General features: G+C 39.1%; 1 protein-coding gene across 3 annotated transcripts in view; it reads left to right on the top strand.

The window, feature by feature from the left end:
* Positions 1-7,176: 7,176 nt before the first annotated feature.
* ATP2C1 (ATPase secretory pathway Ca2+ transporting 1) overlaps positions 7,177-24,452 on the top strand; it is a 62,175-nt gene continuing 44,899 nt past the window's right edge. The window contains exon 1 of one of the 3 annotated variants that reach the window (XM_084214197.1): positions 7,177-7,266. The gene's annotated coding sequence lies outside the window, so the exon portion shown is untranslated. Of the gene's footprint in view, positions 7,267-24,370; positions 24,446-24,452 lie in introns of those variants that run through there. The other 2 variants (XM_084214199.1, XM_084214200.1) reach the window with 2 other exon arrangements.

Raw genomic sequence — 24,452 nt, 5'->3', positions numbered from 1 at the left:
CCACTGTAGGATAAAGCACATTTCATGCACTCACACCATCTCCTCTCCTTGCTTGCTTAACTCTCATGCCTCAAATCTGAGATCTTCACAGAGACAAGAGGAAAAAAATATAGAATTATCTAGCAGCAATCTCCTTAAATTGTATACTAGGCTAGATGTTTTTAAGCGAGAGGAAGGGAACCTAAGGTGAGCTCTTATGAAGCCAATATTGCAATCCTTTTCCTTTCCTCCTCTGTGGTATGTAGTATTTCTGTAAGAGAAATGTTCCTAGGGGAACATTTGGAAGAGCCTTGGAAAAGAATTACAGACCATGAGAAGATGGGAAAAAAGGTTAGTTACTTTTATTTCTCAATTGTTGAATTATCTTGAGAATGGTAGGTACATTCAGAAAGAAAAAAGGTTTTGCATAGGTATGAAGTCACAAGAAAATACAGCAGAAGAAATTGTGCAAGAAGTTTGAGGAGTAAAGTTAAATTGCTAGAAGGGGCTACTTTGGTTTGAGTGAAGAGACTCCTTACTTTCAAGGAGAAAGTTGTATGCCAAATCTGGCAGAATGCATGTTGAATTTCCACATTATCTTTCCCTAGTCTGATGAGGGGAATATTTTGGAAAGCTAGTGCTAAGTGTTTAAAGGTGAATTGCTGGAATCAGGCTTAGTTTGAGAAAGACTTTGTGGTTTTCCTACAGTCTCTTATGGGGCTCTTAGCACATATAAGTCTTGTAACCCTAAGTACACTTGCAGATCTAGTCCTTGGTGTCCAGGATGCAATTTCTGTAGAGCTTGTACTTGAGTAGGAGAGGGTTTTCTCAGTAATCTGACCTTGTGTGTCTCTGATTATGCCTTAAATAAGTGCTCTTGTTTTGAACCTGGACTGTACTGTAAGTATTCTCCACCTTAAGCAAACCTCCAGGGGAAGTGCTTTGGCTCAGGGCTCTTCTGAGTAAGATAGGGAAACTGTTCAGATGAGTCCTCTTAGAAGCTGAAGAGTTGTGTGTCTGAAAAAAGGAAAACTAGGGAGTAAAGGCCCCCTTCTACCCTTCAGGCACTTTCTGCTGGCTAGGAGCTTAGTGGGTTTTTGGATGGGCTGCTACCTGCTTTTGAGTGTTTGAAGGCAAACTTGAGGATACAATGCTATAGGAACTTGAGGATACAGTGCTAACAGTGTTATAGGAAAATTACCTGGGCTATACAGATGAGACTGTGGTGATGTAATGAGTTAAACCTTGGTGAAAGAGTAGAGGTGAGAAAAAGCTCAGCTGGCTGCCAGGTTCACAAGCAGTGAACTTCCACCTGGCCTTTCCAGCCCCACTGCTCGGTGAAGCACCCTAAAACTAACCCACAGTCCATCAGTGCAGCAAAGAAAAGGTTTTCATGCACCTTTGAGACATGTGTGAATAATTAGCTGAGCGTTTTTGTTCAGACTAAGTTAATACGCTGCAGTATATTATGTGTTTAATAGACAAGTGAAAACACAGTGGATTTCTGTTATCTAACTCTACCGTGGCTTCTTGTTGCTATGTGTGGGAAGCTCCTTCAGGAAGAATTCGGAAGGAAAAAGCCCTTCTCAGCTTCATAAACCTGTAACATGAATACAGAATTGCCTGGGCTACAATGTCAGGATAATTAACAACGAAACACCAGTGGTGAGGGAGCTATCAAATGGGATATCTCTGAATCAGTATCAGGTCTGGTATTAATTAATGAAAGCACTAATTAAGGTTTCTATTAAACAATCTGGAAGACAAAATGAAGCATGCATTGATCAAATTTGTAGAGGCTAGGCTGAAACTACAGAATGATTGATCAAGAGATTTTAGAGCAAGAGGCAAATTTTAAATAGGGTGTGATTTTAATTTAGATAAATTTAAGCAATGCACTAGAGGGTGACACTTTATAAAATGGAAGGCTGCTGATTAGAGCTCATTAACGCGAAGAACTAGGAGAGTGGGTAACAAATGGGGCCCAAATCCTAATACCATGGAGCTTTAAAAAGTCAAATAGCTTTCCTGGCTGTGCAGAGAGTAAAAGGTAGGTCGTTTGTAGGGCAGTGGCTATAAGAATATCTATTCTGTGTTTCTAGTGTGGCACTACAGGTATAAAACTTCAGCCAGTTAATCACGGGAAATTAACTCTTTGATTGTGACCTCAAGGTTGACTATTAAAAGGAATTAAGTTTCTGAAAGCAGTGCTGGGCTGATAGATCTGTGTATATGGCCTCTGAGAGGCACGTGAGCACAGTGTGTTCCACCGACAGCCACCTCTCAGCCATGTGACACCTGATCACACACCCTGATTATGATCCATTGACTTCTGATGCATTCCTTTACTTGGCACAATGCAACGGGAGGAAATGCTTTGATCAAGGAAAATGCAGCAGGACATACATGTAGAAGTCTCAGCCTCTATCATCTTATCAACCTGTTCCTTCCTGTTCCTGCAAAACTGAATATTTGATGTTATCTTCTGACTGGGCAGGGTAAATCGGGTGAACATGAAGAGCATATCCAAGGAAAGAAGTTTTGAGAAATGGGTGCTGGGTTTTGAGATTTTTTTTACAGCTGGGGTCTCTCTTTTCTTAGAGTGACATCATCTAGATTGAAGCCCTGGTACAGCAGAATTACCATTGCAGCCAGTTGCTCCTCATGACTTTGTATTCTTGGGAAATAAGAAAGGAAAGGGGGAAGAAAACTGCTTCATGCATGCTTGGAAGAGGTAGAAAAAATTCTGAAAATACTTCAGCATCTTGGAGGAATTATAGACCAGTTATCTGGTCCAACAGTTTCAAGTAAGCTGTTGGCAACCAGACTTTTAGTATATATAGTTATTTGATGCCTGTGTGAATGCTTCTACACAAGAGTGCTGTATTGTGCTTGAGAAGCATTCTGGAAACTCAGGCAAATTTTCTTCCAATAAAAGGAAATATTTTTTGTCACTGGACCAGCAATGAATCTATATATTTGGGAATCAGTTTACTGGTGACATTTCTTTAACTGTATCTTCTTCCTTTAAAAAGCACTTACTTTTACACAGAATTAATGAAGCCATTTGCATATCCTTAGGGGTTTTTAATAGTAATAGCTTATAATTGCACAGAATCATAGAACAGCTGAGGTTGGAAGGGACTCCTTGGAGATGGTTTAGTACAATACCACACTCAAAGCAAAGTCAGAAAGAGCAAACTGCTCAGGACTGATTGCAAGGCTTTGAACTTGTCCAAAGCTGAAGACTCCCACAACGTTTCTAGCAGCAGGTTTCAATGCGTCATCACAGTAACAGTAGTTTAATAAACAAATAATTATATTTAGATGGAACTTACTGCATTTCAGTTTCTGCCCACTTCCTCCAGTCCTTTCACAGGGCACTGCTGAGAAGTCAAGCTCCTCCTCCTTCATTTCAGCCTCTCAGGTATTTATGCATATTAAGAAGATCCCCCTGAGCCTGCCCTTCTCCAGACTAAAAAGTCACAGCTCTCTGTTTTTCCTCCCATAATAGATATTCAAGTCCTTTAATTATCTTCATGGCTCTTTTCTGGACATGCTCCAGTATAATCATGTCTTTTTCAGACTCAGGAGACTGTTACTGGACATGGAACTAAAATTGAAGCATTAAAATCCTAGAAAATCTAAATTAGTGATGCATATCAGAGTTTGCATCATTCTAAATTTAAAAAAAAAAAAAGGAACTGGATCAAGTTTTAACTAGAATTGAACTAATAAATCCTGCTCAAAATACAGAAAATCAGATTAGTTGAAAATGTTGGACTAACAGCTCTGCTGGAGTTATTGTTACTTATCAAAGCAATGAGGTGGGGGGAGGTGGGGGCAGAAGCAAATTCTTATTCTGACAGTACACAAAGCCAAAATGGAATACTTCCTTTATACATATAGGATATGCTTCAAGGACCCAAATGCCATGGTTTCCTTGGGATAGAGGAACTTTGCAATGAAAGGCTTTAGAATGCAAACATGTCTGGCTGAGATATCAAGATATTTAGAGAAGACAATTAAACAGCTCACAATGAGCAAGAATTACCTGCTGCTGCCTGTCCTGCTGCCAGCAGCTTGCACTGAGTAGTAGGACAAAGTCTGTGTTTGTTCACCAGCTCCTAAATATGTTTTCAGGGTGGGGGCATTGTGTACATAAGTAGCACCTACATCTATATAATCATACATATATACCTATGCAGATGCATACACAACCTGCACATTTGGTGCAGGTTTTATTCACTCAGTGAAAAGAGAATTATTTGCTACTATTGCTACACAGGATCCGGATGCCATTTGTGGATTTTGGCTGCTAGTGATATATTTTATTACTGTCATTAGAGAAGCTTACAATACAGGGCAGGGACTGTCTAAGAGATGCTCAATTCACCTTGACTGATAACACAAGAATTAGTTGAACAAATAGGTTAGTGCTATTCTTGTTGATACTGGATAGTTGCCAGGCCGGAGCTGAGAAGTTTAGTCTCTGTTGTTTGCTGTTTTCTGAGCAAATAATAGATTTTATTTTAGTATAAATTCGACTAATTCCTAGGCAGAGTCAGAATGTTTAAATTTCTACCATTTTCTTTTAAACATATCATGGCATGAGAAGTGAGGGGATTTCTTTAGTAAAAACACAGGGAGAAACAAGAAACTGTTCTTTCAGGTGTCAGAACATGTCTGGAAATTTTGTCACATTATTTTACACCAGAGAAAGGAGACTTTTTTGCTACAATCCTTAAACTAAAACATTCTGACAGCTGATACTGTTTGTTGAAATCCTGTCTGCTTTTCTTGGCTTGTTACTGCTTTTCTTAAACAGGGTGGAGGGCAGAAGAACATTTGTGATATGTACCCACTGACTTACTCTTGACAGTGCAAATATTTCCTAGCTAAGGGACCTTTCTCTCTGTTTCAATAAAGACTTTAGGTGCTAATCAAGGAAATGCAGAATTCTGATATTTGCCAAGGTATGGTTCAACCAGTTGATGCTGTCCACACTTCTGAGGCTCCATCCATCTGCATTACTGCAGATGTCTCCCTTTGTGTTCCCCAAGCATCCATATGGAACACAGAGGGGTAAGTGTACAAGTGCCTGCTGAGACACTGTCCTTAGGTCAATCTGAAACAAGCCTATGGTGCTCCATTCCTCTGAAAGAGCTTGGTCATGCACTTCAGAACTTTGTAAAGAAGCAACTTCAGCCTGGTATGATTTTGCAGGGAATGGCATAAACATAACACTGTGATTTTAGGTAAAAGTCTGAGGTTATTAAAAAAAAAAAATGTCCAAGTATATGTCATTTTAAAGGAATCAGTACAGAAAAGTGGAGCTCAGTGTTTTTCCCTCCTTGACTCTTTTATGCCTGTGGCTTCTGTTTTTGCTTTTATTATTCTTGTCCTTCTGCTTGTGAGGATCCTGGCTTTGCAGAGCAATTAAAATTCCCATGTATCACTGGTCTTTGTAACACCCTCCTAGCTTCACAGTAATGAATGCAATTGGCAATTTACAGTGCTGACAACTCCAGTTTTCTTCCTCTGCTGCTCAGGTGGTCAGAGTCACACAAGTGCCAACAAATTTTATAAAGCACAGGAACAGTGATTCTGACTCAGCAGGGCTTTGTACCAAACTGAGGGCAGGAGAGGTATTGTGCCGAGAGCCCAAAATTGGCTGGCATCTCTGGATAGGAAGTGAAACAGGAAGATCACCTTGTGAGCAGGCTTACTGCCATCCAAACAGATGGGCTGAAATATAAGCAGCCAAACAGTCATTTAGGAACACAAAAAGGATTTGTTGAAGGAACATTTCCAAGCAGGAAATGTCAGAATGTTTGCCTGTGTCAAGCATCAAACCTGAAGGGAGGGATATGTGCAAGTAGTGTGGGACGAGTTAACACAGAAAACAAACATGTAAATCTGTCTTGGATTCTTTCCTGAATCCATTGAAAGCTTTTTTGTGGCTGTGAGACCTGAAAAGGAGGAATAGGAGAAGAGTCCTGCGAAGCAGTATTGCTTCCCTACCATATGGATTACTTTCCACAAACTATGCTGACAAGGTAAAGAAATTATTTCTTTTGCCTCCCACAAATGTTGATATGCATGAGGCACATAAGATTCTCTGGCTGGTTAGTCTTTAGCAGCTGTATTTAATAGCTTCAGGATAAATTCTGTTGCACTATCCAAGATCTAAAAAATAGAATCATAGAATGGCCTGGGTAGGGACTGACCTTAAAATGATTTATTATGGATAGAGACGTACCTTAGTAAAGACTTAAAAACTAGGAGTTGTAGGGAGGACTGAATTGCTTTACTGTAAAAAGATCCCAGCTCTGTGACTTATCTGCATAAAAGGTCAACAACAACAAAGAGAGGAAGACATCCACCCAAACCTCCATAACTCTGAAACTCAAGAACTTAGGATGATAATTGATGGAAATGTGCTTTGTTGCTTTTCCATCCACTACAAAAGCCAGACAAATACTTGTCTGCTGATCAAAAGTGCAAACGAGAGAAGGATTCATAAAGACAAATGTAATGACGTGGAAGGAAATGAGTTTGCAGGTAAGATTTAAGGCAAAGCCCCTAGTTGCAAGCTAAGCTTTATCTGAGCTTGCACTGTTATGCTCTGTGACTGATGCCTTGCAGTTCCAGTTTAGAAAGCAGAGAGTGAACGAAAGCATTAATCTGACTGAAATCCACATAACAGGATTGTGTGTGAAACAAAAGTGAAACCAGACAGTGAAGTCGGTGAAATACAGCTTGAGGAGGAGGGGTGAATGTGCTGGAAACAGCAGTTTTCTAACCTCTTTACTGCAGCTGAACAAGCTTTAAGAGGCATCAGGCATTAGGGGGGCTAGGAAAAATCAGGAGCTGGTTACTGTTATTTGATTTTGCAGCAGAATGTTCTTACCAGAAGTAGAGCTATTCGAGCAGGCTGCCAGGGAAATGATTTGCATTTGGTAGAACTGCCCCTCAGTTCTTGCAGCTCACACTGCCCTTGTGGCACTTTAACACTAGTCATTTGTTGGAGGCTCTGCATTTGATGTTTTGATTTTCACCAGTTGCTCTACAGAAAAGGATTGTGCAACAGTCGAGGACTACGAGTCTTTGGGAAGAGGAGGAAAACATGCATTCAGAACTCCAAACAGGGAAGCAGTAAGAGAAATTGCCTGAATTATGGATAATCTGCTGCATAAATCTGTCTTCTCCTGTTTCATAAAGCTTCCTATCCATGCAATTTGGAAACTTGTATCGACAGTGAAAGCCAAGAGGATTCAAGAAAAGGTAAAAGCAAATTAAAAAAAGAACTACTTCAGTTGTAACCCTGGGGGTGATCTAGCCATATCTTACAGGGGAGGATCACAAGTTTAGCTGCACTGCTTTCTAAATGTCAGTATCTGCGAGTAATGGTTCTATTTAGGATTTTATGAGAGCTGTGAGTTTGAAAAAATTTGCTCTGAGAACAAATAATTTTTGATTCTGAGGAAATTACTGGAGACTTAAAGCATTGAGAGACCATGAAGGTTTAAGTAGTCATTACCTGCCTCTTTGAAGATCACAGAAGCCCATCTTTCACTGCTGTCATGAGCTGTTTTCAGTGTAATTCCAGTTCATCTTGAACCACTCATCTCCATACTAGCTGTGTAAAAAAAATTGTTAAACTTCCTTATATTTAACATAGTCTTGAATCTGCTTGTTATGATAAGGGGGGGTATATTAGACAAAATGAATTTCTAAATAGGTATATAAAATACATTAAAAAATACACCGGACTTCCCTTCTTTTAACTCTTTTCTTAGCCATAAGCTTTATGCTGTGCTGTTCTCTGTTCTGTAAAGGCTTTATCTTTTCTAAGAGATTTTTATTCTTCTAAGATCAGGTGTACCCACTGGTCAGTGTTTGGGCCTTTGTCATGTAAATCTGTGTTAAATAAAACCAACCCCCTTGGCAGCACGGCTTGTAACCTGAATTCTTAAATGTTTTGGTAGATCATGATTTCTTAACTTAAATGCAGCACGAATATCCTTAGGAGAACTGAATTGTAATCTGAAGCTGTTGCTGTTTCACAAGGAAATGGAAGCTGTTTTGCATGGGCGGGGGGAGAAGGAGTGAGTCTGGAATGAGGCAGTCTCTGATGAGTTACTGTTCCTTTTCATTCCAAATGTGCTGGATATTAAACTGTGTGATGAGCATTCAGAAGAATAAGAGCTATAACAAGAACTGAAATTCTGCATTCCTTTGAAACAGTTAAACTTCTTTGTTCTCTGTGTGCTAAATTATGCTGAATAGCATACTTCTCCAAAAGAGAGGTCACCAGGCAAAGAAAGACACATTCCTTTGCCATGATATAGTTTGGAAATAAAAAGTGCCAGGGCTGTAACTGGCAGGGGGTGGGTGGGAGGGAAATCTGCTTTTCCTGTTTTGGTACAGTAATGTTCATTATTTTCTTTCTTGCTCCTAATGTTTTTACAATGGCTAACAGCTCAAGCACTACATGCTTAAAGAAACATCGTGTTCATTCTCCTTGGGTTTGTCAGATGTTGGCAGGGCTGATACCACATAGTAACACTTGCTGCTTTGACTCTACAAACACAGAGTGCAGTTTTGCTCTGGAAGATGCCCTGCATGGTGTTGAAAATAAGCTCTTTATTTCTGAGGATCACAGTCTTTTATTTAGCAGGGTAAGTCCTTGGGATGGTTTGCTTAACACTGACTGAATGTCTTTTAATAAATACTACTAGTAGATAAATGCATTTTTCTTTGAGGGTTTCTGTTGTTTTCTCACTATTCACCCTTTTCTGATCTCAGTGGGCATTAAATTTAGGCTCCAGAGAGCTTAGCACATTCTAACTGTGCTATTGTCATGTTCTGTTCTAATAGATTTTGTCTCATGCACATAGTGCTGCTTGTCCAGTCACAGAGGCAAAAATCACAAGCAAAGGATGCATGCAGGGTTAGTTGGCTAATAACTTTTGAATTGTTCGAGAATTATCCTGACAGCTGAACTTCAGAGGATGCACAGGCCGGTTGTAACTTAAACATTCATTGGTGGAACTGAATGAGAGAATTAGAGATTGAATTAGAGAGCAACCTGTAACTTGATGCTAAATTTAATCATTCCGCCTGCATAAGTATGTGAATATCTTTAGTGCAATATACTTCTGTCACTGCTGCTCCCACTGCTGGAAGAAATCCATTTAATCAAAACAAGCATTGATGTGGTTATTAGCATGTTAGTCCTGAGACAAAAAGCTTTATCAATATAAAATGAACTGAATGTGGTGCTACCATTCATTCTCTTTACATTGCTTGATATTGTGCACTGAATGTAATGAGGCTTGTTGAAGAACTGCTGTTCACTGTGGTGTTCCAGAAATGCTAGGCATCCTAGGAGACTTGTTCTCTGATCAAACATTTTAAATGAAATACAACATTAAAATAAGTGTAATGGCTACAATCTGAGGTTAGCTTTGCATGCTCACTTTAATGAGTTGCAATTTCCTCTGGAAACTGACAACTAAAAAAATCCTGTTTACCAGTTGCTTAGAAACTGATCGTCAGTAAGAGCATTAGACATCAAATATCTCAGTAAAAACTAAAGCTGGGAAATAAATGTATTTTGTTCAGAAACTATAGACTCTGGAAATTACCAGGGCTTTTCATGAAGTCCAAGACATAAAGAGATTATAAGAAGGACGTGCCTACAGATAAGAACATCCAGACTTATACTAAGAAGGATAAACTTGCTCGCTTCTGTTCTTAAACCATACAATATGGTTTGAGAAGACTATTTCAATACTGGCAGTTATTAAATGTTTCTTTTCTTGGATCAACTTCTGGAATCATTCCTGAGTGAACACACAAGGCCCAGGAGCATGGACTTCAGGGAGTATGAGCCAATAATGGAATTATTTATGATCTTTGAGATTTTTCTCTTATTTTAATTCAAACTTGAATGCTTTAAAGCAAAGAAACCTGAAAGTTTTTTAACAAGCCTTATAGAAATGGTATGCAAATGTGTTTTGTGGCTACATGGTAAGAGTTTGAGAGCAAGTGACATTTTAACAGCACAGTTGAGTTTAGGAGGCAATTCTGGCTAAATGAGGCTTTTATCTAGACCCCTCTAGCTTTTTCTTAGGAGAATATGTATTTTTTTAAAGAGCAGTTCTTATCTAATTCTATACATTGAATTTTTCCATTAAAATTATAATGATTAAGTTCTTGGAAGGTATGAGGTTTTTAGTATTAATTCAGTCTGAGTAAGGAAATGAAACATGCCACTTATTTTCCTGTCAAGCATAAAAGGGCTATTATTTCAACATGTTTAAGTGGCCTCTCTGCTTAGATAAAAAACAATAGAAGGCATGTATGTGGCTTATTAAATGGTGTTTATGCTGGCAGGATTATCTCCTTTCCTTGAAAACATTTTTCAATTCATTTGGCAAAACAAAAAATTATTTTCTTTTGCCTTTGTTGCTAGTTAGAGTATATCTCATTAACATTTGAGGAAATTACTTTTTCAAGAGTATTGTAAAGTTACCTCTTTCCAAAACATGGCCATAAAGCACAGACTTCCTGTTAAAAATTCCAGCTGGACTCAGATAAAATCTTTTCCTGGCAGAAACTACAGGATGCTTTTTTCATTCACAATCAGTTGCCAAAGAGTGTGTGACCAATGCTAAAGGAAATGGAAGAACCAACATTTTGTGCAGAGAAACCACCATCTTTCCTCCTGAATCCCAGCAGTAAATAGACATTTCTTACATCCTTTCCAGCCAATACCTCTTTAGAATTATTGCTCAGCTACACACCAGCCACAAGATGAATGCTAAACTAATTTCTCTAGCTATTAATTCATGCATAAGAGCATTACCATCAATGAGGTTCTATACAGGAGAATCAACAGATGGGGCTTTGTCCTTTTGGGAACCTACCAAATGAGCTTTGGGAGCTCAGAACTGAGGCAGCATGGAGTGATTTGTACATCATGCTTGGCATTGAGAGTATGTTTCTTTAACAATTAACACAACTGCTCTGGCAGAACCCTCAGCCTCTTTTCTGAAGGAAGTGAACTGTATATCTGCCCCTTTCTCCCAGTAACTGCAGAACTCATGGATAGAGAGTCTCAAAGATGTGAAACACCCACACACTTAATGAAAATGAGGCTGGTTGGTAAGAGGGGAGGCATCCTATTAAAAGTGCCTTTAAGAGCAGCATTACATCAAAGAGATCACGCAGAGGAGAATAATCAGCAGTACTTCGTGTGCTGGCAAAGCTCCCATCAGTGTTTGCACCTCTCAAGCATTCAAAAGAATAATTCCCAAAGCCTACCCTGGAGAGTGTAACTGAGAACATCCTTCACTCCTGTGTTGTTTGCTGCAGTTCAGGCAGGTTATAAGTCAGTCAACCAGAGGACACCAGACTGCTGGAGCCCAGGAGGGACATTCCCCTAGTCATGAGAGAGCTATTGCCATTAGAACATATTTGTCTTCCTCAAGTTTACCAATCAAATGAATTTAAAAAGCAGTGGCTGAATTGACAGTAGACTTGGATAATAGCATCTATGCTGAGTAGCATTAAGCTGCCTTTCCTTCAAATCTCATTTGTAACTGTGATGAGCAGGAGTTGTAGGTCCTTCTAAGGTCTGAGTAGGAACAGCGTACAGATCCTCTAGTGAGGATGTTCTCCCACCAGAGCTTATCAGATGCTTGCTTGTTTAGTGCCTTATTGTTATTTTGCCTTATCTTTAGTTTTCCCCAAAAATGGCAACTCTGTTCAAGTCAAGGTCTTATCTCAAAACAACTGAGGATTTAACATGTTCTTTGAGGAAGAGGTGCTCACAAAGGATGGGTCTTTAATCAAGGAGAAAAAAGCTCACAGGCTGCATGCAAATAGGATATAAGGTTTCAATCTGTATTTAATATCTGGAATAATTCAGCTGTGGTCAGCCCATACTCTGAAATTGTAGTTAGAAATGCTTATAAAATACTTTAGACAGATGAAATAGAGGTTATAGTCCTTGTGCACAGTTTACAGGTGGAAGTTCTCTATTACATATACAGTCCGACTGAAATAAATAATTCCTTACAGCTCTAAAATCTACATTAGTTGAGTCAAATTGGCACTGTTCAACTTTGTAAAGGTTGTTGTTATATGCCAAGCAACATTGGTGTAACTGAATCTGACATATGTTTGACACACAATTCCTGAAATTACAGGACTACAGGCATTTTAAAGTGGCATTTCATGTGGCAATCTAAGACTTTTGCGAGAATCAGCTCTTCCAGGTGGGAAAGACTTCAGACATTTAGTTAGTTAGCCTGGAGAAGAGATACTGAGGATGCAGCTATAGGGTCTGAACAGGACATGACTTTATCCAGTGAAAGATCTGGCAGCTTTTGCTGAAATAGCTGGCACTTGATCTCTGCTCTGAGATGAACAATACCTCACATTCCACACAGGTTAACCTCCAGCTGGAAGTGATGCTGTCTCTTAGTGTGGAGAGATGTCTCTCTCAGCAGAGATGGCATCTGTGGTTGCTGGTGTTGTAACAGTGACAATGCTTTTATTATGGCTGTGATAGTTCAAGTGCTACTGCTGGCTTACAAAAAAAAAAAAAAAGGAAGAAAAGAGAGAGACACTCTGGATTCTGGCTTTGTTTTGCTTTTCTAAAGATTTTTGTATCTAAAGATACATTTGGTATAGGTGCCTCAGGTTCACAGTGCAAGATCTCTATGAAATACAGGGATATTACAAATGACATAGTACTTCTCTACCAGGACAGCTAAGAAATCTGTATAGTTATTCATGAAAAGTTAATTGTAATAGCTTTATAATGTCTAGTTAATTTTGTTTACAACAGTGGTATTTTACTTGTTGGTATGTAAAAACTTATGTATATGTTAAATTTAAGATGACACTTTAAAAATGCTGCTTGCTTTGAATGACTAAGGCACTCTGATTTTTGTGGTTAAACAGAGACTTGACTAATTTTCCTAATGAAACATTTTCCCTCATTTCTCTTATTTGTGTTCTGAAGCATAAAAAGCTCTGAGTGCTGTGTATCCCTGGGATGTGGTATCTCCAGAATCTAAAATACTGGGATTCTCTGGGCCTGATGGATATTATGTTGTTTAATATTTTATATCCATTGTGTCAAAACAATTACTAGCAGTTCCTTGCAGCTCACAAATTCATCTGGAAAACTCTAAATTTTCTGATGGAGATGGGTAGCTTAGGTATGTTCTTTGTCACATTAGCTTCTTCTAAGCTCACTTAAATCAATATTTGAGAGACTGCATCAGAACAAATCCCAGTTTGGTCCAATTTGGCTTTGTGCTAGACTTTCTTCTGTAGTCATATAGAAATCCCTGTTAGGACTATATGAAGTTTTCCAAGAATGTACAGATTCTTCATTTTTTACTCAGATTTTTTATTTGAATTATGATCAGTGGCATCAAAGTTTGAGTGTTTTGCCTTTTCAGATAAAGATCTTTGTTGCATCACCATCTCATATTTCAGTCATAGGCTGGGTCTCCACTGCTTTGTGTCAGACATGATCAGACAGTTTTTCAAGCATATGCTATGTCTACCTATACAGACACATTTTAAGATGAGCAGGTTTTGGCACTGCCATAAGAAACTAGCAGCTAATACAAACCACTTGAAGAAACCACTAGGCTAAGTAAGGATCCTAATCACAAAGCACTGAGCTTCTGCCTTTTCCACAAAAGCAAGAAGGAGCTGCTTTCCAAACAGAAATCATAGAACTTATCTAGCTGCTCATAGACTGTGGCAGCTCTTGCCTAATGGTTTATTCAAAATCTTTTTTTAATATGTTGTAAAATTATTAATCTAAATTGTCAATTCTGAAGAAATCTGACACCACTGACATTTTAAATAGGATTGTAGTCCCTTTCCTGAAATACTGTTTTTCATTCAGGCACCTTTTGTGACACAGGTTTCACATCAATCAGATAGGGCCAGGTTGGATGGGGCTCTGACCAACCTGGTTTAGTGAAAGGTGTCCCTACCCATGGCAGGGAGGTTGGAATCAGATGATGTTTATGGTCCCTTCAAAACCAAACCATTCTGTGTTTCAACAATTCTTCACTTAGGCCAATATCAAGAGTGAACGGCTGCTGCTGACAGATGTTCCTTGGGAAGGGAGGGGAGTGGGGCAGGCTGCCACTTCTCAAATCTAGTGAAATGATAAACCTTAACAGAATAGGCTGTGTTGTAGAAAGCTTATTCTCTCTTTAATCCTTAAGCTCAACTATTACAGCTTTATTTAAATAGCTGGTAGAACAGTGCATGTAAACACAAGTATGCCAAGGATTGAAAACCAAGAGAAAAAAAATGAAAAAAACTAAGATATGTTCAACTACTGAAGCTTTATTTGATTATAAATGAAACAAATTATTTTTAACAAAAAAAAAAACCAAAACACCAAAACAAACAACTGTCCTATCCCACTGTTTCCTCTCTTTTTCATATAACAATATGTCTGCCAGTTACAGATGGATTAGATTTAAGTTTTGGAGCCTTCATGTTAGCATTTCTAATGTCATGAAAAGAAAAGGAACCCAATAAAGCTTAGGGAGCATTTAAAGTTCTGAGACAGTCAAACAAAACAGATGCTTGGTTTCTGTTTTCTTTACTGAATTTCCTCAGCTGTGCCCTATCAAATCAGCTTCTTGTATCATCAGATGTACCGACCATGTGCTACAGTTAAGAGTTACTGTGCTCATGAGCACTCAGTAACACATACATTTATTTACATTTCTCCCCAGGAAATTAGACAGAAATAGAGCAGTGCTACTTTTTAACCATATTTTAAAAATAATCAGAGCAGAAACTGCTCAAGAGGCATTAAAAAAAGCTAGGTGAAAATGTTTTTGAGTGTTAGAAATTCCAGGATTGTCAATCACAACCATTACAAAAATGAATTACCCTTTCAAATTCTGATTTTCTTTTCAGAGAAATTTCATTTGGCCTTTCTATTCAAGTTTTGAGGTTCATGCTTTCCAGATTTTCTATTCAACTAAAAGGATTAGAAGCATTTTTTCAGCACAGGCAAACTTCTTTGATATAATGGCACCGTTCCACAAACCAGCTTGTAATATCAAACAATACGATATTAAAGCCCAGGAACTACAAAAGCTTAAACACAGCAGTGTTATAGGCATCAGGCTTTGGGTTGTGACCTTCGCCTGGCATTCATGCCATGTCAAAGCCTCTTTATGGTATTTGCTTTGCATCCACAGGAAGTTTGTTATAGGCAGCTACAGCCTATGCCCAGCCCTGAAGACAAAGCAGGGAACCTGAATTAGTAAAAGCAATCTCAATAATAGTGGCTGTCTTTCATAGTAACACATGGCATTTTCACTGAGGCCTAAAATAAAATTATATTTGCAACCATCCTATGTATAGGACTCAGAAGTGCTGGCATTACTGCTGGAAACTTTTAAACCTGACCAAATTTCACGTAGCTGCTCCTTCAGTTACAGTGCGGCAAAAGGCTCTGTGTTTGGGCAGGGCTAATTTCACATGGAAGGACAGGATGTCATGCCCCAGCTATTTTAAAAGGTTGCTTGGAATTACTGTCTCCAATGACCAGGCTACTTCAAAATCATTTAAATATATACATATACATACATATATATATATATAAATATGTATATAAAAAGAGTTGTGTTTAAAGAGAAGTGCTTGTGAAGCTTGCATACCTGCAATAAATCTGAAACTCATCAGAAAATATTTGCTAAGAAGTGTTCTCATTGGGATCAGAAGCCATTGCGTGCAGAGTTGCAAGAATGAAGTCGCTTGTTTTTTTTCTTCAGCATGGATGTACTTCTTTAGGTGGCCTAGAGCTTGGTGGAGGAAGTGGTGGTATTCCTTTTGCTACAAACTGCAAAAGGGAATGCTGTTTTAGAGGTTTTGGCAAGTCTGAAAATGGACTTTATTTTTCCTCACCAGTTTTCAGCTTCTCTGCTACAGTTCTGCATTCTTTGTGCTGTGACCCTAGAAGGAGTATCTTGATTACACTTTGTAGGATGTAACAGCTGAATTGATGCAAAGCTTAATTTATTCAAACCTAGCTCTCTCTCTTTAGCTATTGCAGTGAGGCTATGGTTTTGGATAAAACAGACTTTATAAACAGGAAAAACTGCAACACCAAGGTTAGTTTATTCTACATCCTTTATAATCTGTCCCTGGAAGAGAAAAACAGCATCACTGTACATAAATGTTGAAGATGTGAGGCTGTAAACAACCAAAGATCAAGTTTTCAAAAAGGGAAAACAATTTGGAGTGAAAATTGTGGGAGACATGAAAGATGAATTCTTAAAAGCACCTGGCTTACTGAAATCTGTATATAATGAAGAAAATACTCCAGGAGTCCTGTTTTGCAACTCCAAGAGAAGCAAAGTCATGATTTTGGTTTTCAATGCATACACACGTAAGTAATTTCTGATTAATCCATGTTGCTACTACAATGTCAGAGGTTCCCAATGATTGTTTTGTTTTTTCTCTCCATGGATGATTTTCCATAGGTGAGTAACTGATGAATCAGAAAGATTTACATCTTAGTATTGTTTTATTTCTGCATATTAAATAAGTCATAGATATATGGCTGGAGAGATTTATTATTTGGTAGAACATAATAATAGATAAACTAATGATAGGCAGATTTATGATTAAGTAAATCATAGATATAATAGAAATCATACAAATATAAAATGTACAATATATTGATGTGATGTGTGGTAGATATGTTCTCATAACAGTATCTTAAAACAACCTAAGATAATCTTCTGACCTTAAATTTATTATATGATATCTGAAAGAAGTAGGATAAAAATCATGCCTCTCATTAGATATCAAAATATTCTGGTCAAGTTTTAAATAGTATATAGGAAATTCAGGGTAAAAATTTACTTTTAGCCTGAACTTCAAATAGGAAACAAGATTTTTGCTGATTTATCACTACCAGTTTCTGTACTCTAATTATAAAGTTGTATCCTCAGAACTCCTCAACAGATCTGGATTAGGCTGGAGGCCCTCAAAGATGGAATGGGAACTGCCTATTTTTTTTGCTGAATGAGAAATGTTTTTTTTTCCTTCCTTCTGAATAGGCAGTAGTCATGCTGAATCGTACTGAATGTCCCCACTAGCCAGATGGTGGGGAGGAGGGCCTATGATATCAGTTTCAACTCTTTTTAAATTAAATCCTCCTCTGGTGCTTCTTGCCTTGTTGCAGATGCACAGAATGCAGCTGACACTAGCTGCTGAATTACTGGGAGACAGAGGGGCACCTCAGGGCCCTTTCAACCTTCCCATTGCAACAGGCTGCTGGAATATACTCTCCCAATTTATATGATACAGCTGTGGGGTTTGTCCCTCCCATATCCACTCCTGTTACTTTCAGCTGGGGCTGTATCCAACCTTTGGAGATGCATGAACTGAACATGTGATCTATTATTTAGTCAGGCTACTAAACATGGTGATGTTGCTGGATAATATTTTAGCACCTATTTTCAAGGCAGACAGGAGCCTTCTGTGAAATGTGTGTTTGTTTTTTAATTCCCTTCTGCTGAAGATTGATATTCATTAGCAGTGGTGTGGAGACACTCCTGAGCACTTGCTTCCACCTCCACTTTGTCCTAGCACAAGCTTGTGTAGTTGGATAGAGAATGAGGTCAGAACAACCTTGTTAAATTTGGGTATTTTTTCTAAGTCTCTAAAGTCTCTAAATTTTACACAACCTGTGTGTATGCAGTTTTTATTCCTCCCCCTGCAGTCTTATTGTTAACTTTGACTAAGAAAGCATCTGAATACAGATTTAGCCTTTCAGTTCACCAGTTGGGTCTATCTTAAAGTTAGGGGTCTCTACAATAGAGCATGTAGTTGCATTAATTGCTTTTATCAGTAACCTTTACCAGTTTTAAAAATGTGACTTCAGACCACTCTTTTTGACACTCTTCAGACATAAGGGAGGAAAAAATCCTCTGTATTTTTGACTCCATTAGCATGAAAGTTGCAGTAATACTAAAAATAAAAAGGTATATGGGCTCTCCTGTAAAACAAAAGTTTGTAATTAATTCCTCCCAACCTGAAAAGCTGCCACATGCTTTCACTTGATAACATTTTTTGGCTCTGAGTCTGAATAAAATTTCACAGACCAACATATTATGCTTAAGTGTGTTATCAAACAAATCATCATATTCTTGCCAGGAGACAAAATTGTATAACTACGTAAACATCTGTTTATTAACAGCTCCTCACTGAATATTACCTTTGCCCTGTTTTGCTCTCACCCATAATCTTGAAGAAGAATTTCCAAGAGTCTTGGCAAGCTTACTTGTCTGTAATATATGCAGCATTCCTGAAATTCTTGGCACATTAACCTTGAATCAATTCAAATGAAATTCAAACTTTGCTAGTGCCGTGGTTTTCTTAGCTGTTTATAGTTTCATTGTTGAAATGTCTTCATTCTCCACCACAGACAGCTTGCTATAATGTAACTGAAATACTTTATAGGTAAATGTGGTGCCTTCTTTGCCATGTAATAAATGGCAGTAATCCTTCAGAAAGACATAAACCTTTACTAGTGAAGAGCTTCCCACCTTCTGCTGTGTTCAGGCCACAATATGATGGTAGCTGCAGCTGGCAATGCAGAGGAGTGGAGTCGTTGTCCTGTAGCAGGCATCCTAACAAGGCATTTTGCCTGCCTCAGCCAAGACTTCCAAGAGTAACTTGCTTCACAGCATATTCCAATTATAGAGCACATGTTTCTTGGCTGTCTTTTACAGGCAATGTGAAACTAGACTTCACAAAATGTCTCTGGAAATCTGAAGCCTCCAGTAGATAGGATAGAGGCACTTGTGAGAGCTTCCACATTAGCAGTGAAAGTTTTACTGGAGTAGTTAGCTTTGAAAACAGTCACTGAGGGGAAAACAGAAAGAAAACAGCTGAAGATCTCTGTGAGTCCTAAATAAAAGGAAGGGAAACCTCTCTGGAAAATGTGCAATTAATATTTTTAACTATTTCAAAGTAGTTCAGCTGAAGGAATAAAATAGCAGGTGAATATTAAATAGGCACATGAGATGGAAGGTATTAAAGAAGAAAAGTATGGAAGATGAAATGCAGGTTTGAGATAAGTTGAGTGCTATGGTCAGAAAACAAATTAACTCTCTTTTCCTGAAGGATAGATTAAACCTGATTTTCTTGAATGCTCTGAGTACACTTTCACAACAGTTCAAACTGATTAAAGGTTTTAATCCTGTCACTGTTTTATGCTGCCTTCCTCCACTAGTTCTGGGAGTTCAGAAGTAGAGCCTTTTTTGAGAGAGGCTTTCTTCTTGGCTAGATCAGTCCTGAGCTGGGTTATCAAGAGAGGAGAATGTCAGGGCCAATGTAAAACTTGGCACCAGCAAAAGGGCAATCACAGAAGCCTGATTTTATGTCAACTTAAAATGCTGTGGTGCTGCACCTCTTCTCTGAATGTAGGGATGGGATGACATGGTTAAATTCAAGTGCTTTAAAAATCAGTGAAATATAATTTAAGACTCCCATAAACCAAAGTTCCTTAATTAGCATAATTGCACAGTGTCAGGACAGGGCTGAGCTAAGGTAATTTGAAAATGTAGTTATGTTTCTTACACCCTAACATGCTCAGAATTATAAAATTAAATGAGCACTTATTTCCTCTGGGAAAACTGTTTAATTTTTCTTCTTTTAAGCTTGAACTCATTTAATACACACACACACACACACACACACACAGAGAAAGGTTTGCACGTGCACACACACACACACCATTTGAACTTAAGGTGGACTTGCCTTAGGTGTTCCTCTGGAGAATTCAGTTTGGAGATGAGGTGATTGCTTCTATCTGCTACCAGTTGAAAAGCATGGATGGAAAGGATGTGGAGATTAAATTTGCAACAGGCTTTACAAATGATGTGCCATTTAAAGCATATAAATGAGAAGCTCCAGTATCATCCCTCCCCTATCCTGACTCCAGTCACACAAGAGCTCTTTAGATAACTGTAAAAGCACTGGTGAGTTTTTGACTTCCAGATGAAAGACAACAAAAAATTTGATTAAATCAAATGGAAGTCCATCTTACCAGAAACCAGTTTTCTTCTTCCATGAAAGCTAATTTATGATCAATGTATTGAGGGATGTTTAAGTTATACCTAAAGCAAGCCAAGCAAGAAGTGGAGAAGCCTGTTTTGACAGAAGGATCATATACTAACCCTTTATGACCCAGACTGAAGTCTTATAGAAAGCTTTGTCCATATTGAGATATTATCAATGATATGGCTCAGAAAAATGTCTCTTGTTACAATTTATAAACAAATTCCTATGAGATTACCAAAAATTTTAATAGATTTTAGTAGCATTACTCAACACTGACAAACTTTAAAATGCATCTTGAGAAGGATACTATGAAAAAAAAACTTTAAAAGAATTTGGAAGCTCACTTCAGAGCAAGAAGTATTTCAAATGCTGTCATGGTCTGAAAAGTAACTTCAACAAAATTCTGTGCAATAAATCTCTAATCTGTGAACCATGCAGTTATAGTTATCCATGTTATGTTTAAAATACATTTTGCTACTTTTGGTAGTGCTGTAGTACATGGGAGCCATTGAGATGAAGCTGAATTGATCAAGATCCCAAAGACTAAACCAAACTTGAAGTTCAGCTTGTATATAAACAAACTGCAAGTTAAGGCCTATCTGTTTTATGCTATTAGAGTGAATTCTCCCTTTTTTGCTTCCAACTGACTGATGGTACTTCCTGGAATATAATGTATTTACTACTTAATTTTTGCAAGCTTTCCAGAGGCCTTAATTCTTCTGAAGAAATAGAAAAGGTAGCTAAAAACAGCAGTTTGGGTTGCTTCTAGATTCATACAGAAGCTATGTATGCTTTTTTACAGCTGCCTGTTATAAAACCCAACAAGTAATCAAAACCTAGGCAACCAGTTCCGTTTATCAAATCATTAGTTTTTAGCCCTGAAAGCCTAAGGGAGAAGAGAAAGTACTGAAAGCAGAAGTACCTATTAATGCACCTCATACCTGTTGTACCCTTTTGGCTGTGTCAGAACAAGCACTTTTGATTTAATTAGAGAAGTCTGTATTCACTGATGTGCTGGGTTATTCCAGACATGAATCAGTTCCCACGTGAATTCAGGTGTGGGTCAGTTTGGGGTTGTGGATCTGAAATAATCTAGTGGCTGCCTGCTGCTGACAGCCGCTTACGGAAGATTAAGTCTGGCTTGGCCATGGATAGGAGGTAATTTATGAGGATTTCATGGGGAAAAGGACAGGGAGGGTTTGGGGTGCTGGTACTGGTGGTGGTGGTTGGAACCCTTTTTTGCTGATGCAGAACACTAAGGTGGAGCTGTGTGGCATTGAAACCTGGGAACACAGCAAGAGAAAGAGAATGCCTGGGGCGGGGGCTGCTTAAGTTGCCATTGAATGCTTATGAAACTCTGCTCTCCTGAATGTAAACTTATTTCTGGAAGGTTTGCTTTTATGAAGTACTGTGAACTAGAAAGAGAAAATGCTAACAACCACCAGCGTTCAGTCTTTTCTGCCCCAAACCTATCAGTACAGCATATCCTTTCAAGTACTTTTTAAAAAAAGTGATTCTAACTGCGACATTTCAGGACTGTTTGTGTACATTTTTCTGGTTTGTATATGTATTTTCGCTGGAATTATTCTGTTTGGGCTAGACATTTTTGCTTACTGGAAATTCAGAGGAGCATTTCATTGCAAGATTGTTTTTTAAAGATTAAATAAGACAAATATTATTGTAGTTTGTGAGTACAACTGGCTATGACAGGTTACTGTAAGCCAGGCCTTTTTTTTAATTTAAGACTTATCTCTACAATCATATTTTAATAATGGGCTTTGATTTGCCAATTAATGCCTTTGCCACATACTTTAATGAGGCTTCCTGAAGATATTAAGGCTGTCCTAATGCTCTTGTGAATCAAGCTCACATTAAGGATGGGATTTTTGAAGAAACAACATTTACCAGCAATTGTAAATAAAATACTTTGAACATATTTTATTAAACAGCCACTGTTTGCATGTGTGGAATATAGCAGAAACCGTAATAGAATTTTCAAGGATGGATACAGTCCTTGTATAACGCTAAAGTGGCACTTCCCAGCTGCCTGGCAGCATCACAGGCTGTAACATTGATAGATGTACATAATATGAAAGAAATTAAGCCTCAAAGATGAAACTTTTTTAGTTGTTGCTATAGAGTAGGACTTGCTTTTGACTTCTTTTCTTGTGAGATATGTGAACACAGAATGTTTCTTAGTATGCAGACTTTGTCACAGATATTTAGGTCTCAGTTGTGAACAATCTAACTAGTGTTCAGAAACTCTTCTCCCCAAAACTTTTCACAATGTAAAGAAATCCAAACGTGTTGTGGATGTAGACAGTATAAGGACTGTCAGGTTTTGGTTTTTCTCCATGAAATATTTACCTAAGTTTTAATATTTAATGATAGCATATGATATTGAAAGCAAGACCTACCTGTTTTAACAAAGTAAGTAAATGTTTTGGGTTTTTTGTTGGCTGCCTCAGTTTTGTGCTGAAATTGGGGCATTATAACTGTGAGTGTGTAATGAGTGTCTTGGAAGGGTTCCTGGTTTGTTTTTATACGAGTTAACAGAAGTGCTGTCTCGGAGGACAGTCACTGCTACCTGTAGTGGGATACTTCATGGAGTAACCATGGAGATACTCAAGTAACATGGCAACTACATGGGGCAGGTCAGAAATTATGTAATAGGTAATATCAACTATTAACCTGCCTGTTGTCATCTTAATTTCCTGAATGCAAATATCTGCAGCCTTTACTTTAGGGCAACACTTCTAACTCTTCTTTACTCCTCAAAATATATTGACAAATCTATATTACATTAGCACTCAAAGTTATCTTCAAAAGAAGCAAGGATGCTCTTTAGCTTCAAGGGGCATGCTATTATGGGTTGTGTGAGATTCATTTGAAATGCTAAAATTCAGTTCTGTTAAATGCTGCTTATGAACTGACAAAGACTGAGTTTGGCTTCTTCTGCTGCTTAAGAAAAACAAAGCCAAGGTGACAGGTCGTTAATCATGAGATGTCAATGCAAGTGCTTTTTTCAGACCATGTTGTCACTGCTCCTTTAGAAATGGGGTGTAAAGCCTACTATTAGCATGTCTTCATTAGATTTTGACCTTGAAAGCTGAAAGGTATTTTGTTCTTACTGGTAGTGTACATCATACCTTAAATTAAAATGAATCATCTCAGTGGAAGTTACTTTTACTTAAGAACTTCCCTAGCCAAAGAGTTCAGCATTGCAACTATAGTTTCAAATAATACTCCTTTGGTGTCAAGATGAACATAATTGAGTTGATAAAGCATTTTTCCCCCCAGAATTCAACTAGTTATTAGTGTTGGTAGTTCCATAATTGGTAGCTAAAACACACCTTTAAAATAGTTACCTAATGTTAAGATTTTTTATTGAGTTGATTTTTTTTTTTTTCTGTTAGCATTTACCTCCTATGTTTTGCTAACACATGATAATGCTGTGGCACAAAACCAACCAGGGCTGCCAGCCTAGCCTGGCTGTACTGAAACTCTAATAGGAGCTACCTAAGGCCTTAAAATGACTCTGAGGAGATTGCCATTAATAGAAAAAAAAAAAAATCACTTTTAGGGTGACCAGGTGTTCGAATAGGCTGCCAAGGAAGGTTGTGGAGCCACCATCTCTGGAAGTGTTCAAGAAGGGTCTGGATTTGGCACTGAGTGTTATGGTTTAGCGGTTTATGGATCTTAGTGGCAGTGCTGGGTGCACACTTGGACTGGATAATCTTAAAGGCCTTTCTGTTCCAGCCTGGATGATTCTGATTCTACTCCATGTGCGTGACCCCGGTTTGCATGGGAGGGCAGCAGAGCAGCGCTCAGAGGCCAGCGGGAATGACGGGGTTGTTTTCCCACGCCAGGAGGGCCGGGTTTGGCCGCCGGCGCTGGCGCCGGGCCCGGCGGGGCGGCGGGCACGGGCCGGGCCCCTCAGCACAGCCCGCTGCTCCCCGCGCCGGCCGCTCAACGCCGCCTCCGGATCCGCCTGCTCGCGGCACCGCGCGGCTGCTGCCCGGCCAGGGGGCGAGGTGGGCACCGGGCGGGCGCCTCCATGGCTCCCTGCAGGGGCTGGGCGTTCACACGCGTTCATTCTCAACCGCGGCGCCGCTCGGCTCCCGCAGCCTGCGGAGCTGCCCGGCGCTGCGGATGAAGCCGCTCCGCCGCGCAGGGGTACCGGGGGCCGGCACCGCGGGGGCGCGGGCGTGTGTGGGCTCCGCCCGCCCTTCCGCCGCGGCGCCCCGCCCCGTCCGCCGCCTCTGCCCGCGGAAGTGAGCGGAGCGGGGATGCGGCCGCGCCGCCCCGGCACTCCGAGGTGAGAG

The sequence above is a fragment of the Fringilla coelebs genome (assembly GCF_963513975.1).
Source record: "Fringilla coelebs genome assembly, chromosome: 1".
Classification (NCBI taxonomy): domain Eukaryota; kingdom Metazoa; phylum Chordata; class Aves; order Passeriformes; family Fringillidae; genus Fringilla; species Fringilla coelebs.
This window is presented reverse-complemented; position numbering and strand designations above follow the sequence as displayed.